We start from the raw sequence: 22512 nt of genomic DNA on the forward strand, positions 1-22512 counted from the left end.
GCTGGATTTATTATCATCTGGCCTTGGGTTTGCTTTAATTACCAGGTGTCTTGTTTCCTTCTGCCCACACCTGATTTCAGGATGCTGGGGTCACATGTCCCCCCTTTCAAGTTCCCCACATCCCACCATACCCTGTTTTGAACACCTGAAGTATATAAAATCTAAGGTTAACATGGGTTTTATGTTGTCCTTTGGGGCAGGAAAATATAAAACCTGAGCTCTGGGAATGGCCTACTTCCTGTTTTTATTGGTCATAAAGTTTTCATAGTGGGAGCAGGTGGCACGGAGACCCAGAACGGACTAACTCCCAGCAAGTCTCTTGCCTAGATGGGAGGGCAACCTCCCTCTTCCATATGAAACCATATTAGAACACCTGCACAGAAAACCCGCTGCAGTCCTCAGCTCCATTTTATATGTATAATTGGATGATTTTTTCATAAATGCACCCAGTTGACAATCTGTCACTGTGATCCTAATTCAGAACATTTATGTTACCCCAGTAAGAACCCCCAACCCTTTACAGTTAACCTTTGTTTCTTCCCCATCCCCAAGTATCCACTCATCATTTCTTCCTTCCTTCCTTCCTTCCTTCCTTCCTTCCTTCCTTCCTTCCTTCCTTTTTTTTTTTTTTTTTTTTTTTGGGCAATTTCTGTCTATACTATCTATTATCTATTATTCAGGATCATCAGAAAACCAAACACAGAATTTTGTCCCAAGCTACCATTTCGTAGGCATAATCTGGTTTCACTCCCGCTGCCTTTCCATTTTGTTCTCTGTGGATGTACAGTACTTGGACCAACGACATTCAAGGAAGAGGGTGTTCCCCAAGTCATCAGGAGCGAACAATGCAAATCTGGGAAGGAGGAAGCATGAAAGACCAAGGAAACAGAATCCGCTCTACCCTGGAGAGCTGGCCTTTTTCTCCCTTTCCTTTTCGAAAAAACTTCTCCATCTTGTTTTTCACTTCCCTCTGCCCAGTGCCCTTCTAATCTTCCCAAATTCCTGGTTAAGGTCTAGCTAGAATTGCCGCACGCACATGTGCACGTGAACCGCAACAGCTAGTGGGGTGGGGGGGGCACCCACACCTTAAACCTCATAAGAAGCATAATGAGATGATGAAGGTGTAGACATACAGGGTGGTTTGTCTGTTTACTGGGCTCATTTCCGAAGGGCAAGCTGTTGGTGCCTCTAACCCCCCTTCACGCCACCTAATTCACTTTGACCACCAGAGACCCAAACTCAGGAGACCCTTGAACATGAAAGGTTATTAGCCCCACACCACCTCCTGTTTCCTGCTTTTGCATTTCAAGTCTCAGATGCTCAGTCCTCCTCCTGACTTGCTTACGAGGCCATTCATAACTGTAGTATGAAAATGGATCGGCTTATTTGCCTAATTGAGAAAGTTTAAAGTCTAGAACAGGTAGATCTGTTTTACCAGTGACATACGAGCGGTCCATGCATCTTCAATAAATCCTCCCTCTTTCCCAGGCTAAATGGGTCCTTCCACAGACCACTGTGCAAGGCTCTATGATCACACTTGTAGCTACAAATGATGATTATTTATATGCACAGCATTCTTCCCCATCATACTGGGAACTTCTCCAGGCCTTCTCATCATTTTGGCGGCTGCCACCCACCCTCTTCTGTCCCTCTAACTCATCATGGTAACTTCATAGTAGGAATTTCATATTGCCTTTTAAAATAAATATAGAAGTTAAATCTCTAAAAATATATATATATATTTAAAAAAAGGGGTGCCTGGGTGGCTCAGTGGGTTAAAGCCTCTGCCTTCAGCTCGGGTCATGAATCTAGGGTCCTGGGATCGAGCCCCGCATCAGGCTCTCTGTTTGGTAGGGAGCCTGCTTCCCCCTCTCTTTCTCTGCCTACTTGTGACCTCTGTCAAATAAATAAATAAAATCTCTGAAATATATATACATATTTTTAAAGAATATATATATATTTTTTTAAATAAATATAGAAGTGAATGAATAAATGACCTTTGGTTGTCCTTCATGTCAACAAATGCCTTGAGGCATTTGTCCTAAAGAAAAATACAGCTTGTGTTATTTTGCAACAACTCTTTATCACAGAGCAGGTAGGCTCCAGGAGACACGGATTACTTCCTCAGTCTGATCTTATTTACTCTTTCTCCTGTACTACGAAGGAAAGGCAGCAGGCTTCCTGTTTGCTAAGAGCAAATTTGCTTGCCTTTGATTGCATTTTGTAGCTTGCTCTCAGTTCCTCAATGATTCTTTCACCCAGAAAGGCAGCTTCGTACTTAGCTGTGGCTGCATTGTTACTAGAATCCACATTTTCTAGGCTGTTAAAAATGACCTTTGTCCTTTAGCAACCCCATTCCAAATGAATGTGTTTTGGAAGACAAGCGAAGTTGATCTCCGGACTCAGAGAAACAGAATGACATGTAAATCAGTGGCTGTTCACAGTGATTAGATACCTTTGAAGAATATTTTTTTTTTAAATAAATGACTAAATTTCCTTTAGGATATAGGCTAATATATCTTAAATAACATTCCCCACTGCAGCCCTGATTTGTGGTGAGATTATGATGATTGAATTGGATGGTCTAGATTTCAAAGTCCATCCTTCCTATTTTCACAGGAATTTCTGGGAAAGAAAAATGCAGCAGAGGTCAGAGGGCTTGGGGAAGGAAGACGTTCACAGATCCAGTTTCAAAGTTCCCCCTCTATGCATGCCATACCCAGCAACAAGACACTTGCCTCTGGAGAAGAAACAGGCCTTCCAGAGTCAGCTGGAAAACAGAAACAAAACCCCAAAATGAAATGGCCTTCACACCTTTGAAGCTTATGTAATTGTTTTTTAAGTTTTTTGACACCACTGGGTGTGGAGAGACACGGCAAAGTCACCTTTAAAATTTTCTCCAAGTACAAAAGAAAATTTAAGTACCTCATTATAAATCAAGGCTACAGTACTGCCAAAAGACTGTGAGAATAAAAAGCTTCTTGCTGTTGTTTTTGGTTTTTTGGGGTTTTTTGTGGGTTTTTTGTTGTTGTTTTTGTTTGTTTGTTTGTTTGTTTTAACCTTCTGTGCATGCAGGAAGGGACAGGTCTAGCAGTGAAAACTTAGAGAACACATCCCAAATCTGAAGAAATCTGCCTTTGGCAAGGTGAAGGTGCATCTGACTGATACTCTGGCTTCCCACGGAAGGGCTGCATCCAAGAAAAAAGTGTCAAGTATTTGCCTCAAGGTAAGTGAGCCTCGCTGACTGAGAGGGACCCCCTGAATCCCAGGGCTTACACTCCACAAATCTTCTGCAAAGTAAAATAATTTTAGAAGTGTAAGCGAGGGGGACAACCTGAGCTCTGTTTCTTACCAGCGTATTACCAGGTCTTCTGCAATATTAGGATGCAAATATATCCAGACAAAAGTTGTTACTGTCTAAAAGACTTCAGAGACAGCACAGCTTCCATCACCTAAAGGCTAGTAATGGTGAATCTACCAAAAACAAACAAGAGCTCCACAGGCCTCATTTGGGTTGGTGTATTGTGCTCTGATTCCTTAAATGCTCTTCCATTCATCTTCCTTCCGTTCCTTTAGCAAAGCTCATTTGCAACAGACAGGATTACAATGAAGCATTGTGGGCACTCCCCTTCCATTGTGGGCACTCCCCTTCCATTGTGGGCGTTCCCCTTCCATTTTAAGCAAGGTGAGTTGATACATAATTGGAAATTTACCAAAACTCCTATGGAAGGTCTCTTGAGAAGTCAAAATTCAAACTTTAATTCAAATAAATTTAGATTGAAAACTAGGGATGATTTGGAGTTTTTAAGTAAAATATTCAGGTTCTATTTCTGTTGAACTAAACTGTCTACAATCCTATATTTTCCAAGTATATCTTCCCTCCTTTCATCATTGTCTTTAGGAATTAACCATTTAAAATGACCTACTCTGCATAGATGCATATGGGAACCTGCCTCTAATAACATGATTAATTGACTTCTTTACTAGATGGTGACTTTGAAAATGATTAGAATCCAAGAATGAGGTCTCAAGTCCAGTAGTTTAAAAATGTCATTAGACATAGTCTCTGTATCATAGCGCTGTATATCTAGAAGAATGTATCCCTCAATTTAAAGCACCATGAAAGTTTAAAAAAACGAATGGTTCTTGTCTGGGATATAAGAAGTTTGGAAGTTGTCACACCATGCTAACAACAAATAAAAAACTGATCAAGCTGAAAAATCAACAACTCTTCTCAGATCTGCCAGAGCAAATTGCTTCCACCAAAATTGGAGACACATAAATACAGAGAATCACAAGTTACCAGAGCAGAAATCTCCATGGGAACTAGGAAAATCTAAACTGTTGCTAATCATTGCTGGAGGCTCACGAGAACAAGTCTGATAAAAACTCTGGGGAGTTGCATATTATCTCTTTAAGATTCTTATTTCAATTCCTTTGAATATATACCTAGAAGTAGGACGGCTGGATTGTATGTAAGTTCTAGTTTTAATTTTTTGAGAGACTACCAGACTGCTTTTCTTTCTTTACCTTTTTTTCAAGATTTTATTTATTTATTCATCAGAGTTAGAGAGAGAGAGAGAGAGAGAACACAAGCAGGGGGAGCGGCAGGCAGAGAAAAAAGCTGAGCAAGGAGTCCAATACGGGGCTCAATCCCAGGACGATGGGATCATGACTTGAGCCAAACTCAGACACTTCACTGACTGAGTCACCCAAGCATCCCTAGACTACCATACTGATTTTCACATTACATGTACCAATTTCCATTCCCATGAGTAAGATACAAGAGTTCCTGTGCCCTCACATCTTTGCCAACACTTGTTATCTCTTGTGTATTTGATAACTGACATCCTAACAGGTATGAAGTAATATCTCATTGAAATGGTTTCAAAGGTGTATCTTATTCTCTTACTGATCATGAACCTCAATAAATGTTATCACTCTTTGATTGATGACCTACAACAGTGGGAAGAAGCATCACTAGATTTTGAAAAGCTATTAACTCTACTCTCTTCTTTGCCATTCAAATGTCAAGGAAACAGGAATGTTTATTTTATATGAAAACCTCGAGACAGAAATTCAGCTGAAATTCACTTAGAGAGTTCTCATTTATGGTTGTAGAATCCAAAATGTGGCTTTGCAATCAGACTACTTCTTCAGAGCAAAACCCAACCTGTGATTTGAGGCACTTATAACATCAGTTAACATGTACTTACTGTCTGGACCGACAAAGGCCCTGGGCTAGAAACCTTACAAATATGATCTTTTATCTCCCTAGCCTCTAACCCCCATTTCACAGATGAGAAAACTGAGGCTCAGAATTTAAAGTAATTCATCTAAATTCACACAGATAAGGAGCTCTGAACTTGGAATTCAAACTTAACTGTATATGATTTGAAATCCATATCCTCCCCATGAGAAGAGACCAAAATATGAACCCAATTTATAGATATTCTAGCAAGGAAACTGAATTAGAAGTGAGGACACTTGTTCCCATCACAAACCTCGACCAGCTGTGTTACTCAGATAAGCCATATCCTTTCTCTGAGGCTCAGTTTTCTCATGTGTGGAATGAAAAGATCCAAAACAATCTTTAATTACAATACAGCCCAACATTAAATAAATAATTATATCAGAAGGAGAGACAAACCATGAGAGACTGTGGACTCTGAGAAACAAACTGAGGGTTTTGGAGGGAAGGAGGGTGGGGGATTGGGGATGCCTGGTGGTGGGTATTAAGGAGGGCACGTATTGCATGGAGCACTGAGTGTGGTGCATAAACAATGGATTTTGGAACACTGAAAAGAAAATAAAATGAAAACAAACAACAACAACAACAACAAAAAATAATCACTAAACAGTTCTTATTAACATTCATTTTAGAGACAATATTAAAGTCATATGACAGAAGCATCTAGACCAGAGCTGATAGCTATCACTTAATAGAATAGAAAAAAAATCTTCTATTGCTACAAATTACTATTGCTACAAATTATTGAAGTTTAAAGTTTTGACTTACCTATTCACGGGCTCAAAACTTCCTGAGTTAGCTGCTTCCTAAGAGTCTCTCAGTACATCTGACTCAGACTAAGCAAAGCACCTTTCCTTCTTTGGCCAGTCTCTGTTATCTCCTTTTATCAGAATCTTGGTTTGATGTCCAGCCCGGTCAGTCCCTTAGGATTCAGATATCTATGACATTCTGACGCCAATATTCTGCTGTGTTCACAAACGGTCTTCCCTTCAGTCAAACCACATGGTCACCAAATATTTGAGGAGAGACTCCTGTTGGATTGAAGTGTTAGAAAAAAACCTGAGCATCTTATCACTTCATCATTGGCTCTCTGGAGACTCACACCCCTTTTGCCAACACAGCCCGGGGACAGCTGTGGAACTGGTCAAGAGCCTGTGGTTCATTTTGAGCCTCAGGTTGATTTATAGGCTGAGATGTATGGATTCTCCAAAATCCCGGATTCATGGAGATTAACAGACTACGTTTTTTCATACCTTCATACTCTGACAAATCTCATAATGTCCTCTACCATTTCAGAATCCTGGAAAACTCCTATCCATACTTTTGTGCTTGGTTTAATCATCCATCTTTTCTGGAAAAGTTGTCCCTATGCCATGGCTGCTAATTATAGGCCAAATATTTGCTCCTAAGTTTTTTTTTTTATTATTTTAACACCTACCATATTGTAATGTTAACATATTTTTACAGGTTTGTCTTTGCTCATAGACTAGAATAATCTTCATGACAAGACCTATGACTTTATATTTTTCTAAATCTTTCAGAGAACCTATCAGGGTGCCTAGGACATAGGAGGCCCACATAAAACATTGTTGTAGTTCATTAATGCATCAAAATCCTAATTAAGCACAGATCCCTCTACTCAGAACAACCTTGAAAGACAGAAGTAATTTGTTCTTAATCTCTAAGCAATGTTGTTTTATCCATCCAACATATATTTATTGAGCACTTACTACGTCCCATATTCTTTTAGGCTCTCTGAATGTACTGAAAATTAGATACACTCCCTGCTCTGTGAATATTACATTGTAGTGGGAGAGACAAGTGGTACGAGAAAAGTTGAGTATAGTAGAAGATGAGGAATCCAATGAAAAAAGCTGGGAGAAAATGCTGGATGTAAAGGCAAAGGTAGCTAATTTATATAGGACAAAGATGAGGATGAAGAACAATAAGGAGGACAGCTAAAGTAGCAACGACAATTAGCAAGTACCATTCAATTTGGCTGATGGACTTATATTTAACAAAGCAATCACACATACATTTTCTGGAGTCCAAGGAAAGTGATTCACCGGGTTTGCCTGTACTGTGTTTTCCTCATTGTTGCTCCTGAATGTAACATAATTCACTTCACTCTTAACCTGTAAGGGTAGCAGCCAGAACCAGAGAGAAAAGTCTTCCCCTTTAATGAGATTGATGGGCCAACAGATCACCTTGAATTTTAGAACGCCCCTGTTCTTATAGTTTCTTCGGTTGCGTAGGGATCTTTATCTTCTGGGGCTCTAATTTCAAATCAGAAACCCTCTCTTTCCCTGAGAGTGACATTCATGTAGCAATTGCCAATTGTCAGGAAATTCTCTGGCAAGATTATTTCCAAATGCCTGATATTTTAATTGTTCTGAATAGCCTATTATTTGATGGACAACAGTTGACTACAACTTCCTCACACCTGTGTAGCTGCACACATATACGTCAGGGGGAGGAGGAGGAGGGCATACAGTTGCCCAATTTGTCCAGAAAGTGGTACAGACAGATTGATCATAACATTTAGGAAGGACAACAAGGTATTGAGAGAATGAAAAACTCTAGTAGATGTAGTAAAATACTTAAAAGCCAGTAGTACACTATTAACTTCTTCTTACAGAGAACAGATTAAAAACGTCAAGGAAGTTATAGGAGAGATTGCTAACTTGCAGGAAAACTCAGATTCCTTCTCTTGGGAATCCATGGACCTTTTCATAGAGAATTATCACTGGTCATGTTTCTCAAACTCTGTTTTCAAGACAGAGGGTTTGTTTTGTTTTGTTTTGTTTTGTTTTGTTTCCCTCAAACTACCCAGGTTATTCTGCTGCAAATTATTCTTTTCCCAATTTGCAAGAAAAAAATTCAACAACAAACCAAATTTTTTAGTGGATACATGTCAATTTTAGCTTTCTTTCTTTTTTCCTTGCAACACAATCCGCATCCAATTTTCTGTTTTTTTGTTTTTTTTTTAAGTCTCTCAAAGTAGATTTTTGCTTACAAACTATAAGGGTTTATCAATAATAGGCAATTATTTTTCCTATGTTAGCAGTAACCAATTAAAAGGAATATTTTAGAGGAAAAATGACCTCATTCATACAGCCACTATGATAATCTAACAATTTTCTTAGTATCTAATGTACATGATGGGTATACCACAGAATCTAAGAACATGGGCTTTTGGAGACAGACTCTGGTTCTGACTTTGGACCTACAGTGACTAGGGACAAATCACTTACCCTCCATGTTCCTCAGTGTCACGACTGTTAATGAGGATAATGACAAATCTCTCCCTTATAGTCTTAAGAGTTAAAAAATATTAATACATGGGAAGTCCTTAGAGCAATGCCTTGTACACAATTTTCAATAAACTATTTTTACCTGGTATGGGGAGTGGCACAATGCCATTGAAAAATATGAAAGAAGAGGGGCGCCTAGGTGGCTCAGTTGGCTAAGCATCTGACTCTTGATGTCAGCTCAGGTCATGATCTCAGAGACATGAGATTGAACCCTGCTTCTGCTCCATGCCCAGTGACGAGTCTGCTTGTCCCTCCTCCTCTCCATCTCCCCCACCCCCTTGGATCCACTCTCTCAAAAATAAATACATAAATAAAATCTAAGAAAAGAGAAACATAGAAAAGAAAAATTGAATAAATGAGAATATACATTATGCTCCAGGATGGGAAGAATCATGGTTATCACAATGTCAATTCTCAAATGATTCCACAAGTAGCGTGTGCTTCTGATCTGAATTCACATAACAGCAATTCTTGTTGGAAATTGACAACATGGCTAAAAATGCAACTGGGAGAGTAAACTTACGGGAATGTCTAAGAAAAAAACCTGGTTGATGAGAGTAATGCAAGTAAGTCACATTATCAGGTGTTAAAATGTTATAAAGTCGTAATAATTAAGCCAATGGTGAAGAAGCTAGAATAAACCAACAGATAAACTTAAGACACTAGCTTTCCCAGAGGCAGATACTAAAATGGGAAAAAGCAAAATATTTGATAAAGGTCACAGCACAAACTAATGAAGAAGGAATGTACTATTCAATAATAAAAGAATAAAATTGGGATAATTGGCCAGCTATTTGGAAAACCAATCAATTTAGAGCCTGTCTTCATAACTTACAGCCAAATAACGCTGAGGGAAATTTTTAAAATTAAACCACAATGAAGAGAAAAGAAAAAGCATTTGATTATCAGATACATAATGAGCACTTAACTAATGACAGAATTCTGCCTTCAATTATCCACCGAACATTTACTATGTGTTGGACAATACATAAAGGGCTTTCCATTCTTTTTTCAGAGCAATGACATACGGTAGATATTCTTATTGACTCCATTTTAGAGCCATGAAAATTGAGGCAGAGGGAGGCTTAGTAAGGTCACATGACCAGGAAGTGGCAGAGTTAAGGTATCAATCTGGGCAGTTGGACTCTAGAACCTGGGCTTTTAGATTTTTACCACCTAAAATATATCTAACAGAAATAAAATTGGAGAGGAAAAAATAAAATGGAGAGAGAGAGAAAACAAACCAATGGGTCAAGATACAAATGAAAACTTTGTAACAGAATAAATGTAAATGGATAATAAACTTGAAAAAAAGTTGAATTACTGTCATCAGTCACACACACACACAACTATTTCGTCAAGATACCATTTCCCCCCTTTTTTTTAAAACCATAAAATCCACACAGCTTTCTTTCTTTGCCTTTATTTACAAATGATCATATTTAGAACTACTAAGATCTCGGAGGCATCAATTAAGCATTGCCAAACTGTTTTCCAGAGAGGACACACCAATTCACACTTCCCACAAGTGGCAAAAGAATAGGTAGTCTGAAAAGTATTTATAGCCTTTGACCTAGAAATCCCACTTCTAGGAATCTATTCTAAGGGCAATGAAAATGCAGAGAAAGTTTTAATCATAGAGATGTTTATTTAAAATTTTTTATTAGAGTAAGGAGATTTGGGGAGTAATCTCAATGCCCTTCAGTAAGAAGGTGGTTGAGTAAATTCAGGTGTATCCAGGAGACAGTACACTGTATTATACTGTAGCAGAGGGATCAGCAATCTCTTCCTGGGAACTGAGACCAGCCCACTGCCTTTGTCAATAAAGTTTTATTGGAACACAGCCATGTTTTCATTTACATATTGTCCATGGTTGCTTTCATGAGAAAAGGACAGAGGTGAACAACTGTTACAGAAACCATACGGCCTGCACTGCTAAAAACATGTATTATGTGGATATTTACAGGAAAAGTTTGCTGATGCCTGTTGTAGCCAGTCAATTAAGTTATGTTTATATAGAATTTTTAACAAGGTTAAATGCGAAATTGGCCGTCTTAAATGAGAAAGAAATTATATTTATTCTGATCTATTAGCACAATATTTAATTACCAATAACAATGCTAATCATAGTAAAGTTCTGGTGCAAAAAACTGTGCCTTGGTATGTCGCAATAGTCAGTTTTAAAATGGAATGCATCTGTATTAGGATTTTAGACTCACTTAAACAAAAATATCTTTTTTTGTGGTAAATTCTTTCCTAGTACTGGTAATTCCTACAAAGTGCATCATATCTCTTTTCTTCTATACAACTCGTGCTGCACAAACATTGATCTGCGATAATTTATGAAACTCTGGTCCCCAAAGGCAAGCAAGGCCACTGCCAATGATGATGTCATCTGTCATCTATCTTCCCCTTGAAGGCCAACTCCCCTCTCCCCTCAGCTGACTTTTTGATCCAATGACCATACTTTTTCACAGTACATCAAAATCTGGAATTAGCCGACTGACCTATTGGGTAACCCTCGCCTGGAAAATTAGGTCAGTATACTATACCTAATTTATATCTGTTTTTAGGATCTTAAGAAATTGCAGAGATGAGTGTAGACCTTCCCTAACTGCTCCTAAAGCAAGCAGCACCTTCCAGTTAATAAATCACCAGGAAGGGGATGACAGCACAGAAATCCGTGTTCACGTCTCTCTGTTGTTTTTGTCTGGTTCAGAAATCATTAGCACCTGATAGCGGTTTCAGTGTTCTCCCAACGGGGAAGGCTAATTCCCAGGCCAGGTTTCTGTCAGACAAGAGACAATCTATGGAGACAATACCTCGGAAGGAAAGAGGCTTGCAAACTTTCAAAGAGCATACCTCGGGGCCTTATAGATGGAGTCACTCATGCAAGTTTCATAGTAGAAATCATAAAACAATATAATTTCCAACAAACATAAGTAATCCCTGGTTTGTTTTTTCATTTTGTTTTCTTTTAATTTAGAGAAGATTAGGATCATGCCAAAGACTAAATTGATCTAGTTTTACAGTATCTATTAAAGAATTTCCTGTTTCAAGAGGTGTATGTATTATTTATCATTGTTTCCATTAGCTGAACTAGGGAATGGGAAAATTGAACTTGGCTGTGAATTTGAATACTAGTTCTGATACAAAATGCATTCATTATCTTAGGGAAAGATGTTACATTATTTACTTAGCCAACTGGTATGTCTCAGACATGTTTTGTTTTTTTGTTTTTTTTCAAATACACAAATAGACAATACTGAATGTTTAGTTGTTGCTTTTGTGGTTTGCATGCTCACTTTTTTTTAAAGCTCCCCCACCCCCATCTATCCTACCTGTCTTTAAATATTTTGTAGACTCTGTATGTTACAGATATTATGATACCTGTGGTGGATACAGACAGTTAATAAATTACAATCCCTGTTCTTAAGAAACCCAAAGTCCAAATGGAGTAGTCAGTAATAGAGAAAGAGAATGAGAGAGGCTATGTAAACAAACCAAAAAGAAGAGGTGGGAGAAAAGAAACTTCACACAGGTAACAAGGTACTTCTTAAGGAAAAGAAGGAATTCTTTGGGTAGACAGGGTGAGTGAAAGGAAATGATGTCCAAATCCTAGAAGCATGAATAGCTTGAAGCAGCTGGATCCCATGGGGAAAGTGAGAAACAGTCCAGGGAAAATGTAGAGAGGTAGAAACTACCCTCCCCAGGGGCTCTGTGTGCCAAGATGAGACTGGATTTACCCTCGAGGTAGGGGGAAAAGGTTTTCTAACATTTTAGAAGTATCAGCCAGACAACAGTGTAGATGGTAGGTTTGAAAGTTTGTTGTTTTTTGTTTGTTTGTTTGTTTGTTTGTTTGGTTTGAAAGTTTTTACTTAAAAAAATAAGACAAACAAAAGAAATTAATTTTAATAACATTTAACCAGATATACCAAAAATATTATCATTTTGACATACAATCAATACATTTTTTCCTGAGGCAGTTTCTTTCTTTTCTTCTCTCTCTCTCTCTCTCTCTCGGTACTTTTTTGAAGCCCAACATTTTAAACTTAATGCACATCTCAATTTTGGTAAACTGTATTTCAGGTGATTAACTGTCATATGCATTTGTGGCTGCCATTTTGAAGAGTGCGGGTTTAGAAAATAGAATCTTCAAGTCTCCTTCACCAGTTGGGCAAATAATAATAAAAAGAACAGCTACCATTTGATGAGTTATTATATAGAAGTAGGGATAATAACTATATATTATTTGATCCACACTTAATCCGATGAAGTAGGATTTTTTTTTTTTAAACAGCGAGCTTAAAAAGGTCAAATAACTTGGCCAAAGTCACATAGCTTTGGTAAGTGACAAAACTTTGAGCCAAAGTCTGTAGGGTGGAATAGCCCAGACTCAACCACTAAATTATGCTGCTTCCCAAAGCAAAGTACAAGAGGAGTTGAGGTTGACGATAATGTGCAAAAGTTGATGGGTGATCATACCACCCCTGCTTTGGCAGTTGACAGATGTGCCCTTGGCTCAAGACCCTTTCCATTCTCTAGCCCTTTCTTGCTCATCTAATCCCCATGCCATTTATAAGAGCACAGGTAAACTTAATCCTCCTCCCAAACCAGTCTGGGGCCATAGTAAGCTTCATGGACTATACCACTCTGCTTCTGCTCTACTCTCCTCATCATGGTAGTCCTGGGACTTTGGGAACACATTGCTCAGCGCCCCTCTACTCTCAGATCATAGAATTCAGGATCTCTCCATATCTTCTATCCCTGGATTCAACTCAAAAGATGCAGAACACAAGCTTGATCTGTTTGAACTCCCCTTTCAATCTTGCCCCTGGGAATCCTAGTCATGGTGACCTTGGATACGCTGCCCACAGTTGTGGCACAAATTTTCTCAGATCCCTGAAAGACTCACGAACACACACCTTTTCTTGCTAGTATCTTTAGTGCCTGTACCATGAGTTGTGAAAGTCTGTTTTAAAGTTCTGTCTTTGTTTCTGCAGTAAAAAACCCAGGTAAAGAACATTAACGCTGGTAGGTAAAGCATCCTTTGGCAGGTGGCACTGGGAGGAGAATTAATAAGCAGGTTCAAGAGTAGGAGAGCATGCCAAGGAAGGTGTGTGTCCATGGGGAGAAACATGTGCCTTGTAAGTTCAAGATAATATCCAGCTATCCCACTGAACCCTACACAACCATGAAGAATGACATTGCAAATTAAAAGGCATTGTCATTGAGTGATCCTCAAGGTGCATAATATTAAAAATGTAACTTTCACATTATAAAATAGTGTGAACTTAGGATACATTTTATGCTTTTAAAGTACTTTTATGCATAGAAATATATTAGAAGTACAACCATGTTGACTATTATTATCTTTAGCTATTGATATTATGGTTATGCCTTCTCTTTTGCTCCTCTATGACTATATTATTTTCTAATTTTACATAATGAGTATGTATCTCTTTTTGTAAAACCAACAAACAAAAGAAACTCAGTTTTCATTTTCTCAAAGCTGTGGAGGGTAGTAGGGTGACAGGCAGTAGCAGGAGGGAGATGTGAGGTCAAAGGCAGGTTTTGTTTGGAATGGCAGAAATTTGCTCATGTTTAAAACTGAGGGGAAGGAGCCCATAGAGAAGGAAAGACTGAAGATATGGGAAGAAGGAGGTCATTGTTGGGGCAAGGTCTTAGAGGAAAGCAGAGGGGAATGGAATCTAGCAATAAAGGGACATTGGAAGGATCGCTACAACCCAAAACAGGAACAGTTCTTCTTCCCATTAAAAAAAAAAAAAAAAAAAAAAAAAAGATGTGTGGGGGCACCTGGGTGGCTCAGTTGGTTAAATGTCTGCCATCAGCTCAGGTAATGATCTTGGGCTTCCTGCTTAGTGGGGAGCCTGCTTCTCCCTCTGTCCCCCTACACCCCCGCCCAGCTTGTGCACACGTGCGCTCTCTCTCTAACAGGTAAATAAAATCTTAAAAAAAAGAAAATGAAATTGATGCATGTTTGTCTCTAAACATTCATAGGAAGGCAGAAACAGGGCCACAGAGAGGATGGGGAGGCCACAGGAGCGTTCACTTTCCAAGAAACAATCACTATGGCCCTCATCCCTTTGCTTAGGCAGAACTGTCTTCAGTCCCTACTCCCCATCAACTCTCCAGACCCACCTCCAGCCCACTTATGTACAGGGTCTCTGCAATGTCCCAAGTCTCCAGTAAGCACTGACTTCCCCTGGATAATTAGATCCCAGAATCTTCTGGGGAGCTTTTCCAAAACGCACGTTCCCAGGATCCTACTCCTGGAGTGTCTAATTCCACAGCTCAGATTAGCGCTTCCTTAACTTTGATGTGCACACGAATGGCCCCAAAAGCTTATTAAAAAGGCAGATTCTGATGCAGTGGGTCTAGAATAGAGCTAGAAGTGTTACATTTCTAACAAGGGTCCAGGTAATGCCCAGGCTGTGACCACCTGGAGAGTAAATGCTAGAAAAGCTGTTACTTTATTTTCCAAACAATTTCAATGTAACCAGTCTGATAAACATTTAGGAACTAACACTCACCACTCCCCTGGCTGTTGGCATCTGCTCTCCCGTTTTATTACAGATATTTGTCTTTGTATCGGCTTGGCTCGTATTGTCACGAGGCTGCAAATCTTTAAAAAGAACAATGACATTTAATATTCTTTTGCATACCTCCATCTAGGAGAGGGTCCTGCAGAAATGACACTCACATGTGTATACATATTAAAGAAAATGAATAGTGTTGATATTTTAAACCTGACCTATCCTAAAGAGATTCCAAAGATGCTGCCCTGATAAACACGGAGTGAAAAGGAAGGACGATTTTCATTTTTCAGATGGCATCTGAATGTTAACATACGCAGTTTCCATTAAGGACGATGGGTCACCCACTGAAACCCACTGTGGGCCCTCACTGGTGACACTTAGCCCTGTTTCTCTGCTGGATTTATTATCATCTGGCCTTGGGTTTGCTTTAATTACCAGGTGTCTTGTTTCCTTCTGCCCACACCTGATTTCAGGATGCTGGGGTCACATGTCCCCCCTTTCAAGTTCCCCACATCCCACCATACCCTGTTTTGAACACCTGAAGTATATAAAATCTAAGGTTAACATGGGTTTTATGTTGTCCTTTGGGGCAGGAAAATATAAAACCTGAGCTCTGGGAATGGCCTACTTCCTGTTTTTATTGGTCATAAAGTTTTCATAGTGGGAGCAGGTGGCACGGAGACCCAGAACGGACTAACTCCCAGCAAGTCTCTTGCCTAGATGGGAGGGCAACCTCCCTCTTCCATATGAAACCATATTAGAACACCTGCACAGAAAACCCGCTGCAGTCCTCAGCTCCATTTTATATGTATAATTGGATGATTTTTTCATAAATGCACCCAGTTGACAATCTGTCACTGTGATCCTAATTCAGAACATTTATGTTACCCCAGTAAGAACCCCCAACCCTTTACAGTTAACCTTTGTTTCTTCCCCATCCCCAAGTATCCACTCATCATTTCTTCCTTCCTTCCTTCCTTCCTTCCTTCCTTCCTTCCTTCCTTCCTTCCTTTTCTTTCTCTCATCTCTCTAAATTTGTATTTTCTGGGTATTTCATGTACGTGAAATCATACTGCATGTGGTCTTGGGTGTCTGGCTTATTTCATTTTGAATAGTACTTTCGAAGTTCATCTACATTATAGTCTGTGTGAGTCCTTTATCTTATTGCCAAACAGTATTTGCTGTATGGAAACATCTTTTTCTATTCAGTCTTTCACTGGTTAATGAACATTTAAGGGGTTTCCAGCTTTTGTCTGTCATGAATCATGTTGCTATGAACATGTATGTACAGGTTTTTTGTGTGGCCGTAAGTTTTTATTTCTATTGGGTTGAAACCTAGGAGTGGAATTTCTGGCTTATATGAGAAATTGACATTGAACTTCTTGAGCCATTTCACATTTTAGCAGCAACGTATGGGAGTTCCTGATTCTCTACATTTATTATTGTCTGGCTGCCTGTTTTTTGTTTTGTTTTGTTTTTTTGTTTTGTTTTTCTAAGATTTTATTTATTTATTTGACAGACAGAAATCACAAGTAGGCAGAGAGGCAGGCAGAGAGAGAGAGAGAGAGGAAGAAGCAGGCTCCCTGCTGAGCAGAGAGCCCGATGTGGGGCTTGATCCCAGGACCCTGAGATCATGACCTGAGCCAAAGGCAGAGGCTTAACCCACTGAGCCACCCAGGCGCCCCCCCCTCCTTTTTTTAAAAAAAAAAAAATCACCATCCTGTAGGTGTGAAATAGTATCTCACTGTAGCTTAAACTTGCATTTCCCAAATGACTAATGACACTGAGAATCTTTTCACAGGCTTACTACACATTCATATACTTTTTTGGTGCAATGTTTCACATGAGTTGGTTTCTTTTTAATGTAAGAATGGTCTCAATGCTTCTTCCTCCAAATGGACCTCATTTATGCATGACCTGACGATGTAAAATTCTCAAAGACTAAGCACTCCGCAAATAGAGAAGGACTTAAGAATATGAATTGTAGGGGCACCTGGGTGGCTCAGTTGGTTAACCGTCTTCCTTCAGCTCAGGTCATGATCCTAGGGTCCTGGAATTGAGCCCCATGTCAGGCTCCCTGCTCAGTGGGGAGTCTGCTTCTCCCTCTGTCCTGCCACCTGCTTGTGCTCGCTCTTGCTTTCTCTCAAATAAATAAATAAATAAATAAAATCTTTTAAAAAATAGAATATTAATAGTAAATAAAGCAGTAAATATGCTTTTAGGAAACACAAGCTTCATTTTATAGTATATAATAAAAATGCTTCACTGCCCTAAAAGTTTTCCATTAATTAACTTAAATTTCAACTGGCACAGTTCACTTTTGTTACTTTTCCTTTACTTTCTCTGCCCTAGCCCTCCCAATTTGTCAGTATTGCTGTAAACCAAACCTCATGGAAGGCTATTATAGCATCAGGAACAGATGGTGAAAGTTTCCATAAAACAGAAAGGGAAACAGACTTGTCAGAGTGAGGTAAGTAAACACAGAGCACATGAATGGTGAGAACTGAAATCGAGTGTTAAGTACAAATTAAAAATAGAAAGCATAACTGCTAAACTTGTTTTGGAAAGAAGTGATCTTTTTATAATATGGCTATTAAAAAGCATGCATAAACCCAACGTTATTTTTATTTATCTTTGGAACATGGCCATCTGCAAGTATTTGGGACAATAAGTCAAACATTCACCAACAGCAAAACAGAGTAGAAGAGATTATCTAGATAATTTAGGAACAATCTCAAACTTAATGGGGGAATGACTTCTGTTGTGTCTTTATGGAAATTAAAAAAAAAAAAAAGGAAAACTGTTCACATGAATCAAATAAGGAGACAATTATCCTCTTCTCCAATTCTCTTCTCAGTCTATACTCTAGACAATGACCACTTCTTTGTCTTTGTGTTTCTTCTATTACTAGAGAGAGAGTAGATGGAACAGTCACCATTTTGCCTATAGGCTATTGCATTGGATTGAGCCAGAAGACTCCTACCTTGTTTGCTGCTATCATTGTGTCTTTTGTTCTTTGTTTTTCTCACTTAATATCCATATTGGGAAGGAAATGAAAAGACTTAAGACTGACTCAAGCTCCCATTTCCTCTTCACAAAATAGGATAGGGAGGAAAACATGAACTCTTCTCTTGATGATGGGAGGAAACTATTTTTTTCATCTTTCGGGTCATGTGTTCTTTTTGTGCAACACATCAAAGTGTCTCCCTTATGTGGATGTTCTCAATAACTCTCAATGAATATGATGTAGGAGAAAAGGCAGGAGGAAACATACATGTCAAATTTGTTCACAACTGTGTCTGCAATGCAGGCTCATGTCTTGGACACCGTCAATATAGTCAGTGACTCATGAATATTTGTTGGTTAATTATATGACTAAATGAGAGATAGCTGAAGATAAATTATTTTTGAAAAACTTAAATAAGTTAGATCTTGTTCGACTAAGTAAACATTTATTATTTAAAAATAATCCATTAGGGAAAAAAAGAGAACAGTACATCCCAAATTTGAAATATTTAACTAGAAGACGTAGAAGATCCCTTCAATGTCATTGGTCTCTGTGCTATGATTCAAGGCCCTTCATGTTAACTGACAACTGCTTATTATTTTTTTAAAGATTTTATTTATTTATTTGAGAGAGAGAGAGCAAGCAAGCAAGAGGGCACAAGCAAAGGGAGTGGCAGAGAGAGAGGGAGAAGCAGGCTCCACACTGAACAGGGAGCCCGATGCGGGGCTGGATCCTAGGACCCTGGGATCATGACCTGAGCTGAAGGCAGATGCTTAACTGGCTGAGCCACCTAGAGGCCCTGACAACGGTCCATGAAACAGTAGTTTTGCAAACATCTTGCACATCTCTGCTCCAATCTCCAGTCCCAGCCTTACCTCTACACACACAGTCTAGAATATGGTACTTTATACTAGCCAATGTACAATGGGGAGTAGAGAACACACAGAGGACAAGTAACAGACAACTTGCAATTTTTCTGTGTCTTCCAAGAATCCTATCCCCTCTCCCCAAATCCATCCTTATCCACAAAGCAATTACCGGTATACACAGTATAGGTCATAGGATGAAATTATAAATTATATATAACTACACATATAGTTAAATATAATTATAAACATTTATAGCTTACTTTAGCCCACTGTCAAATAGTAGCTAACAATGATACGGACTAATCTTCACATAATTCGGTGCTAACAATATATCCAGTATTCTGCTAAATTAGATTTTCTAAAGCTCTGATTATCTAGTCAGCTACTAATATGCATGTGATGTCCATTCATAGATGATCAATATCTAATTGCAATAAGAGTGGGAAGAAGTGGTGATGAATTCTAATTCCAGAAGAAAATAATTTTTCTACATATCAGTTTGGCCTTGTCATATCAAGACTTTTCAGACTCCCTAATTATTCAATTAAACTGATGATAAGAATGAGCACATAATCACATAACTGGTGTCAGAAAAGAAAATATTTTAAGAAATATAATAAAAAGGGTGATAGCAACTATTTATAGTTTCTTTTTAGTCACCAACTTGGATAATCACAGGCTTTATAGAATAACAATACATGTCATGTGTAGAGGGCATCCCAGTGATGGTTACTATTATTATCTGTGGACTCTTTAATGTACTAAATGCTTTCACATGCATTATCTCACAGAATGATATATACTGGATAATTACAAGTACCCGCCTACAGATTACAAAACTGAGACTTGGCTGGACGAGGCAAGTACATACCACCAGTAAGGGAGGGAAGAAAGGTTTAAACTTTGCTTTACTTGATTCTGAACGCCACAGGCTTCTGTGATACATCTTTTGGTTTCACAAGTAGGAGAGTGCTTAAGAAGACGTTTTAGATAAACAAATCAATACCAATTAGTCACGCTGAGGAAAACATTTACATAAAACAATTACATCTCTCTAAGAGGTGCGACTGAAGAGACATTTCTTGCAGATGTGTCTCTTCATTAATACTCCTTAGCTGTTAACAGAGTATTTTGAGACCAAAATCCAAGACACAAAGACAGCAAGACATAGTATTTTCACTTCCCAGCCCGAATGTGCCAATTCCTTCATTTATATCAGTGTATTTTTTTTTTTCTTTTGTAATACATACATGAAACGGGGACTAGCAGACCTAGGGGAAATAGAAATGGAATGAATCATTGAATCTTAAACCTCCGACATGGTATAAGGACCTTGAAATTCCATAGTTTGGTTTATTTATTTTTGCCTTGGTTGAGGCACATTTTTCGATTCCACTCTTGGCCACACCATCTTCACCTGTGTGTGAGAACCACGGGCACCGAGAGGCCATAGACCAAGCTTTCTTGGATGGGTGTTATCTTCACCATCACCTTGAAGGTCCAACTCTAGCCACTTACTTTAGATATCCCCGCTAGCAGTCAACACAGAAATCGAGGCTCCCACAGCATGGGCTAGAAATAGCTTAAAGACAGTGATGTTGGCTTTATGACAGGACCCTTTGATAAACCTTGGAATTGAGGGTGATGGCCATCCCACAAATTTCAGGTGAAAGGATCCACATCATCCTTGAGTCATGGAGCATCTAGTTGGCAGTATGACGGAGTAGGGTGGGCACAGACTTCTCTGGTCAGACAGACCTAAGCTGGGGTCCCAGTTCTCCGACTTTGTGACTAATTAACCTGAGCGGAATCCCAGAAGGTGATTGTAAAAAATCAAATGGAAATTTTCTTTTGTACAATGGCTGTCATATTATCAATAAATATATTATTGATACCAGAAAAAGGTCCTTTTCCTTTGTAGGTAAAAATAAGATGTAAAATAAAATTTCAAGGATGATACATTTGAAAAGGAAAGGGAAAAGAGCCACAGAAAGGGATAGAAGAGGCGGTTGCTACAACATGGAAGCTGGTGTCTCAGAGATCTCACACTTACTTACATAGGATAAACACTTGGAATAAAGTCCAGAGGTCTTAGCAAAGCCAACAGCTCCACGTGGTCTGGTCTCTGCTACTTTTCTTACTTCATCTTCTACCACTCACCCTCACTGTCTGAGGCCCTTACCTTCCTTTGCATGAAAATATTCCTCAGGACAGCAAGTTTAAGGACATCGCTGTCTGGAAAATTCTACTTTCACTTATCCACATGGCCTCTCTCTGACTACATCTACATCTGCCCTCTGATCACAGAGTACCTCTTCAGAACAACTTTCCTCATTGTCCATTTAAAATTGATATCTTTGACCTCGCTGACAGAGTCTTATTCCTCTCCCCTTTTCAGGTTTTTTAATGCATTTATAATAGCCTGATACTATATTTTTTAACATTTTTATACTAAACATTTTTTTTTCATTGGTTTATTATCTGTCACCGCCTCATCCTCTTGCCACTGCCCTCATATCCCAGCACTGAAAACAAACACCCTTTTGTTCAATTCTATATCTCTAGACCCAAACATAATGCCTTGCCCATAGTAGACACTCAGTATAAATTTCTTCAGTGAATGAATACATACCCACCTCTTCATTTCTGACTCAAAGTGAGGAGAAGTATGCCTTTGGTCAAGATGGAACAACACCCTATAATGACATACAAGTGATGACATCTTGATATCTATATATATAGATATATATCTATATACATACACACATATAGATGACATCTATAATGACATACAAGTAATGCATCTTGAAACCCTACCTTGAAAACAACTTCATGAAGTCATATAAATATAAGGGAATACGGCCATGGGATCCTGGCATAAAACTAACATTGTGTTTCCATGTTGAAGGCCTTCCTGTGTGGTCACCAGCTTCTATGTTATCAGCCCGCAGGAGTCGACACCTTTTTCCTTTGAGTCACTTCCTATAAGCTGCATACTTGATTACGGTAATTAAAGAAAATGTCTTCCTATGTGAAATAAGGTGAGAAAGAACAATAAAAAACAGTAAAATGGTGAGAACATTTCTTCAAGCAAAAGCCATTTCCCCTGTGAAAGAGCTCACCTATTTTGATCTCTGTGGAGGCATCTATTTTCAGTCTATTACTTCTCCCTGTTGAAGAACAAAGTCATCTCAGGGAACAGAAACACTGGGATAAGTCATAGTGACCACAGTTTTTCATCTTTGACAATCAAAAATGCATAAGATATAATGTCATCAAGATAAACTCAGAATAGTAACTTCCAGGAAGCTACTAAGGTTCTTGAGGAAGAAGACAGTTCCCCTCCCTATTCATTGCATTATATTAGCAGCACAAAATACATATAAATCCCTCAAGGTTCCTCAATCTTTTTCTTGGTGGGACTTAGCTTGATACGTTCCTGAAGACCCTAAATCCAGAAATGTATATAATTTCCAAATGGCTCTATTTTCTCAGAATCATGTTCACTCAT

This window comes from Enhydra lutris, unplaced genomic scaffold, assembly GCF_002288905.1.
Source record: "Enhydra lutris kenyoni isolate GAN:26980312 unplaced genomic scaffold, ASM228890v2 scaffoldscaffold57, whole genome shotgun sequence".
Lineage (NCBI taxonomy): Eukaryota > Metazoa > Chordata > Mammalia > Carnivora > Mustelidae > Enhydra > Enhydra lutris.